This window comes from Bidens hawaiensis, unplaced genomic scaffold (assembly GCF_021521415.1).
Source record: "Bidens hawaiensis isolate Kalapana, Puna unplaced genomic scaffold, B.hawaiensis_p1.1 tig00046877_1, whole genome shotgun sequence".
In the NCBI taxonomy this organism is placed as follows: domain Eukaryota; kingdom Viridiplantae; phylum Streptophyta; class Magnoliopsida; order Asterales; family Asteraceae; genus Bidens; species Bidens hawaiensis.
Genome location: NW_027506011.1, coordinates 128545 through 136491, shown reverse-complemented (window position 1 = coordinate 136491; position 7947 = coordinate 128545).

Sequence of the window (7947 nt, the reverse complement as noted above, 5' to 3'; positions counted from 1 at the left end):
AGCACCAGGATGAACGGAATACCGGGTTTTGTGCGCTTCACTCAATATGACAGAGCGAAGATTCTCATCATTGGTGATCCAGATGCGATTGAGATAACAGAGAATTCCATTCAGGTTAGGGACTAGATGTACTTCTGCACCACACGCTAACTCGGCGCGTAGATTGCCTTTGCTGATCGATGCGCGCTGCGCGTCGCGTTATGCGCGATTCAAGATCGCTTTGGATCGTCGCGAAGTGAAGCTGCTGTGCGCGGCAAGATACAGCTAAGTTGGCTGGGTTTCCGGCTGAGCGCATCGGCTACCACATTAGCCTTTCCAGGGTGATATCGGATCTCATAATCGTAATCGCTAATGAGTTCGTTCCATCGGCGTTGTCTCATGTTAAGTTCCTTTTGATCAAAAATGTGCTGAAGGCTTTTATGGTCTGTGTAAATGATGCACTTAGTCCCATAGAGGTAGTGTCTCCAGATTTTTAAGGCAAATACAACTGCACCAAGTTCGAGGTCGTGAGTCGTATAATTCTTTTCATGAATTTTGAGTTGCCTAGACGCGTAAGCGATAACCTTGCCTCGTTGCATAAGTACACAACCGAGACCTTGGTTGGAGGCATCACAATAAACGACAAAGTCGTCAGTACCCTCAGGTAACGCTAGAACAGGAGCTTCGCACAACAATTGCTTGAGCGTTTGAAAAGCTTCTTCTTGCTTAGAGCCCCAAAGATACGGTTTGCCTTTGTGCGTTAAAGCTGTTAAAGGCAGGGCGATTTTTGAGAAGTTCGAAATGAATCGCCGGTAATAACCAGCTAAGCCCAAAAAGGAACGGATTTCGGTAGGAGTGGTCGGTGTAATCCAGTTCTTGATTGCTTCAATTTTGGATGGGTCGACATGAATACCCATCTTGTTTACAACATGACCAAGAAACTGTACTTCATCCGACCAGAATTCACACTTGGAGAGTTTGGCATAGAGTTGTTCGGTTCGAAGCTTTTTCAACACCAACTGAAGATGTTGCTCATGCTCGGCCTTGGTTTTGGAATACACCAGAACGTCATCGATAAACACGATCACGAATCGGTCCAAGAAAGATCTACACACCCGGTTCATTAGATCCATGAAAACAGCGGGTGCGTTGGTTAAACCGAAGGGCATGACCAAGAATTCAAAATGACCGTAGCGGGTTCGAAAGGCAGTCTTGGGAATATCTTCTTCGTGGATACGCAACTGGTGATAGCCCGAACGGAGATCGATTTTGGAGAAACAAGAGGCACCTTGGAGTTGGTCAAAGAGGTCGTCAATACGCGGTAAGGGATACCGGTTCTTAATGGTGAGCTTGTTCAGCTCGCGGTAATCGATACACATGCGAAACGAACCGTCTTTCTTTTTAACGAACAACACCGGAGCACCCCATGGCGAAGAGCTAGGGCGAATGAATCCTTTATCGGTCAACTCTTGAAGTTGACTTGCTAATTCTTGCATTTCAGCGGGTGCAAGTCGATAAGGAGATTTGGCTACGGGGGATGCACCAGGGACAAGATCAACACGAAACTCGACTTCCCGAGCGGGAGGTAAACCAGAAAGATCATCGGGAAAGACATCAGGAAAGTCACGCACGATGGGGATTTCAGAAAGTTTCTTCTTTCCTTCATCGGGTTTGACCACATGGGCTAAGAAAGCGACACATTTCTTCCGCAAAAGTCTTCGGGCTTCATAGCATGACATAAGTTTAAGACCGTTAGATGGTTTTTCGCCGTAGATATGCAGATTTTCACCATTTTCCCGAGGAATGCGAATCAACTTCTTGGCGCAGATTACTTCGGCGCGATTTTGCGAGAGCCAGTCCATTCCAATAATCACATCAAAACTTCCAAGAGGCATAGGAATGAGGTCGATTAGAAAATCATGTTCATTAAGGTTAAGCGTGCAATCTTTGATCACGGAGTTTATTAAAATAGTTTCACCATTAGCCAATTCAACTGAAAAGTTTTCGTTTAAGTTTACTCGCGGTCGCGCGAGTTTTTGTTCAAATGCGCGAGAAATAAAACTTCTATCGGCGCCAGTATCAAAAAGTATAGATGCATATTGTCCGTTAAGTAAAAATGTACCATTAACCACGTCATTATTCGCTTGCGCTTGGTGCGCGGTTATATTAAAAGCTCGGCCACGCGTCACTTGGTTTGAAATTTGGTTAACCGGATTAGCTTGTGTAATTTGTACTTGCAGTCTCGGGCACGCGTTCCGGAAATGACTGGGGTCACCGCAGTTATAGCACGACCTGGGTCGTGGATTAGGGTATGTTGGTTGTGGGTTTAGCGGGTAAGTTGGTGGTGTTTGCGCGATTGGGTTGGCGGGAAGGACTCTACAGTTCTCAGCAGTGTGACCAGTACGGCCACATCGGTTACATTGTCGACACGGGACTTGAGTTGGATGGTGAAGTCTACAGGTTGGGCAAAAGGGTTGGTTTCCTGTGTAAGGTTTCTTAGTTGACGGGGTAGGGAGTGCGGGATTGGTTAAGGCGTAGTTATGGACTACAGGGGGTGTTGGGTAAGTTGACAGTGGGTTAGGAGCGTGTACTAGAGGTTGGTAGGCGGGTTGCTGGACAACGAGCGGGTTGGTAAGCGCGTAGGTTTGATGATTGGGTCTGCGCTTACGCTTGAGGTTGTTACGGTTTGAGGGTTCTGGCTTGGTTTCTGTTGGTTCTGGGACAGTCTTGGTGAGTTTGGTCTTTTCAGCTCCCCGCAGGAACAGGGTTCCTGCCCTGACATGGTTGTCGCTGAGCACAGCGGCCAACTCGATGGCGTCAGAGAGGGTTGCTGGGTTCCTGGCCCATACAGAATCTTGAATTTCCATGGGAAGACCCCCAAGAAACTTCTCGATGGCTCGGCGGGAAGGGGTAACTAGGTGTGGGACAAGCAAACTAAGTTCGTGGAAGCGCGTAGCGTACTCGCGCGCTTCGCCACTGTACTGCTTCAAGTTCCAAAATTCCTCCTCAAGGCGCTTTATTTCGTTGGGAGGGCAGAATTCTCTAGTCAAAAGTTCCTTGAATTCCTCCCAGAGCATGCTAGAAGCAGCCTCTGCGCCACGCGCATGAGCTACTCCGTTCCACCAAGTAAGCGCCCTTGATTCTAGGACACTTGAGGCGTATAAGGTTCGTCGGTCTGGAGGGCATTGGGTATGGAGGAAGGTGTTCTCAATTTTCTCGAGCCATTGGAGCATTACGGTGGCTCCTTCAAGTCCTGTGAATTTCGGAGGGTTACCCGCATTAAAGGATTTAATATTGTATCCGGAGGGGTTGGTATTATTTTGGTTTAAGGCTTGGGCTATCGCGGCGGCCATTTCCTGGGAACGTTGCTGCCTACGTCTGCGCGAGGCTTCTCTCCTCTGATAACGGCGAGATAGCGGAGGCATTCTATAAAAGTTTTAATTTTTGTTAATATCTTGGTATGGGAAATCGTTTTAGCGCAAAGTATATCGTCGTAAAGCTTGTTTCGCGGAGTTAAATGCTATCAAATTTTGAAGTAAAATATGAATTTAAATGCAAACTTAATACAGGTAATGAATTCGAATTGAAAATCGACAATTCATGCATCACCATGACTTTCCGAATTCTCAATTTAAAATATCGAGTAAACGAGCATTGAAGGTTGACAATTCATGTATCACCATGACTTTTCAAATCTTCAATTTAAAATATCGAGTAAATGATTATTGGAGATTGACAATTCATGTATCACCATGACTTTTCAAATCTTCAATTTAAAACATAAGGTTAATGGTAATTGAAAATCAACTATTCATGTACCACCATGACTTCTCGGATTTTCAATCCCCACAACAAACGAATATGTAAGTAAAGAAATAAATTGAAGTTTAACAATAAAAATCGAACGACCGCGAAATAAACATGAAATCATGTGCTGCATAAGCGCAAGCATATTTTATAAATATCGAGTAATTAACAATTAGCGCGCAAACATGAGATATTTCTCATGCGCGAGAAGGGACTCTTAGGTATTCTAGGTCGTTACGTCTAACCACCTATCCTAAAGTCACGGAGCTCTGATACCAATCTGTAACACCCCGACCGATGGCGGATTATACATCGGGGCGCCACGTATTGTTTCATTACTCGCGACACTATTTGGGTGTCAATATTTAATAAATACATTTCATTGCGCACGCGCAGAACACGACATAAAGTAACATAATTCATATCATAACTTAAAATATTCAAATAACATAACTTGTCTTGTTACATTTTAATCTAGGTCCAAAGAAAAAGAAAACATCCTACGTGTCCTTGAGATTCCCAAAAGCAGCTACAGCAAACCTGAACATGTGTTAAAATAAAACGTCAACACTTGCGTGTCGGTGAGAAATCAAGTTTAATAGATATAAATAGATAATAACAAACATTGCGCGCACATGTGCTTAACTGGGGTTTAACATAGGGTGTAATCAGATTGTGATCAAGCCTTAGATCATAGCTCATAGTTCAATCCGTGCTCCCAATTGAGCACAAAAACGATAAATCATACGTGCATGTGTAACAAAACAAGAAAACCGTAAACGATAGGTCTCCCGTGTTCATCTAATGGATCCATGAAAACTTCGGAATAGGCCGTCAAAGCGGTTAATGAGTCACACATACAAATAAACAGCCAAGTAAACGTCCATAACACATGGGGTTTTGCGCACATAAAGTTCATAAACAAGTTTAAGACTCAAGTTATACGAACACATGAACATCCCAAAACGTTAAAAATAAAAGGGGATTAAGTACGAGATTACTCACCTGAAAAAGGTGTGTTGAAAGATAATGCAAGAACCAACTTTTAAACAAGCACAAGTTAACCTATAAATAAGAGGTTATTGATTTAACGATTGGTTTTATGTCTTGAATATATGCAGTATCGATTTTTGTTAGTTAAACAAATTAAAACAGAATATTTATATTTACCGAGATTCCGGGCAGAACAGAAGAGAAGACGGAGGCAAAGAGAGGAGCGGCGATCTTCGGCAGAGAGCAAAGGGAGAGAGATTTAGGGAGAGTTTAAGTGTAGTGTGTGTAGTGTTAAGAAACAAGAAAATAGTTTTATTTATAGGAAAACCCTAGGGAACACAATCCCTTAAAAGGAGGAAAAGATCTTATCAAATCAAGCAAAAGATATTAAAAAGTACAAGAAGCCAAAAGCAAAAGATATCAAAAGATACGCCGGCAGCTGCAGGGGATGGGGGAAAAGCTGACAGGTTACAGGTCAAAGCATGGGAGATGTCAGATAAAACACTGTTCACGACATGCAAAAGAAGATTTCAAAAGATTATGTCAGTCACTTTTTCTGTCAACCAATAGGATTGGTGCGCATGCTGCGCCGAAAGTGGCTTTTCGGACAGATGTCGAACTGACCTAAAGAGCTCAAACAAAAGATAAGATATCAAAAGATACAGGCTGACCTAAACTGAAGAAAAGACTTAAGGTCTAGCGCGAGAAGACTCGAGCGCGCGCGTGAGGGCGAAGGCAGACAGAGAACAATCCTTAGCGCGCCGCGGGAAGAACTATAATCCTTAGCGCGTCGCGGGAAGAACTACAATTCTTAGCGCGCCGCGGGAAGAACTATAATCCTTAGCGCGCCGCGGGAAGAACTACTATCCTTAGCGCGCCGCGGGAAGAACTACTATTCTTAGCGCGCTGCTGGAACAGTTCGCCTCGCGTATCGCAGGAACAACTGGTCTTCACGCAGGCTTCCTTGTAAGGAGTCTGGCGCGTGGAGCTGCGCAGACATCCTTAGGTGGGAAGAACCAAAGGACAAGCAAAGAGTTAAGAGAAAAAGAGGTTTCAGGCTCAAGGGTTAAGCAGAGGGGGCGGGACGGCGACAAAAAGAGAGAAAAGAGGTGGGACGGCGACAAGAGAGAGAAAGGGGCGGGACGGCGGAAAGAAGTTATTATTATTAGTAAGCAATATAAAAATATAATTTATTTAATTTATTTAATGTTAAATTCACAAAGATTAATAAACAAATTTTAAATCATAAAAAGAATCGGATTCGAAAACGGGTACCTGGGTCGGGTCGGATTAGGCAGTTGTCACATATAACATTTTCTCTCTCCTGAAAACATATATAAAAATTAGTAAAAAAATGTTAAAAATAGCAAAAAAATATTTCTTTTGATTTTTCGATGTTTTGTATTAAATGTAACAACACATATTACGCGTGTAACAAAAAAAAACGATGTTACATAGGGTTTTCACAACTCAAGTGGGTTTTCATTTTATAATTCACCTATATATATGTATATATATATATATATATACTAGTAGGTACCCACACGATGCGGCGGCAATGACATATAACAGCATGGTATCCGTTTTCTATTCGTCGATGATTTAAATTGAACCAAATAAGAATTTGTTTTGGATTTCTACATTTCAAAGAGCTTCAATTTTTAGTTTAACCCACAGTATTTTTTTTTGTGTAAACAATAAACATGCATGTTTATGTGTTGCGTCTGTGAAACAGAAGTTAATAATTTGTTCATAAACTCCATTCAACATTTTGATTAAGTGCTACATCTAATTTCCTATCTTGTGCAACTCAATTGCGTGGTCTTTTTTTGACTTAGCAGCCAATCATCATAAGAGCATTCAACTCGACATGTAGCTAAATACATCAGGGAAGGGAGGAAGGGAATGCGACATGCACACAGATGAAAAATTAATTATTTCCAATCACCATCTAATCAAAATTATAAAGTCACTTATTTGACCATGAAGTCACTTAGGCCATACAATTTGACTTTTTTGGTCAATGCGGTAAGACCCAAAACCTAGACATCACTCACAAACAAGGCAGAGAGAACGATATGAACAAGGTAAAAAACTAAGTGACTGAATAAGTCATCGGACTCTCTCCTTACTATATAGTCTCCAGCTCAAATACAGAGCTCAGCTTTTACCACGGCCCGCGCATCAATCAGAGAGCGAACGGGTCAAGCGCTCTGTTTCAGATTTCCAGTTTTAGCCTATCCATAATTCAGCAGTAGTTTCTGCTTTAGCCCGTCCATTAGATCAATTCACTTCAAGCTTTAATCCACCTGTAGCATGCCTAAACATCAGAGAAACCCAATCTTACATACTGACAAAACTTAAAAACTAATATTAAAACCTTAAACACATAACCACAAATATGTTTGTATATAGAACCGAACCAAAGGTATAATTTAACAGATTATATATTTAATCACAATGAATCAACATTGTTTTAAGTAGTAAAAAATGCACTCTATAGTATAGAATAGTCACTTCTGACAATTTTATTAGTTGCATGAGGTGTTATTTATTGGTTAAACATAATTGTATAAATAAATGACAGGTTGCACTTTCAAATACAAACTACTACCTCATTTTTATTTAATGCAAAAAGTACATTAAAGACATACTAAAATTGTAGCAAAATGTAAAAATGCACAGCAAATACCAGCAAAAAAAACAACGCGTAATAACAGCAAACAAAACTGCATAACAAGAAGAAAAAGAACAAAAAACAGCAGAATCGTATAAAAAAGTACAAACAAAGAAGCAACATAAAAACACAAGTATAACACTAAAAAAATGCAAACAGATGGATACCTAACAATTCGAAATTAAACATCGAAAAAATCATATCGACACCTGGAAATTAGTGCATACCACTTCCTAAGTAAATCCATGCGTAATCATAATTATAATAGCTAAAATTATAATACCGTTTTGGTAATTTTGGTAAGCAAAACAAATGCATTCGTTCTCAAAATTTTGACAGAAACGTGTTTGTAGCACAACCCGACCCATAGATGTGTACGCCAGCCAATTTGAGCCCCAGCTCATTAAAATTACAAAAGCTCGTATTAATTCAACTCGTTTATCATTTAGTTCTTTTTCAAATAATATATATAGTAATCATTGTGTAGATTT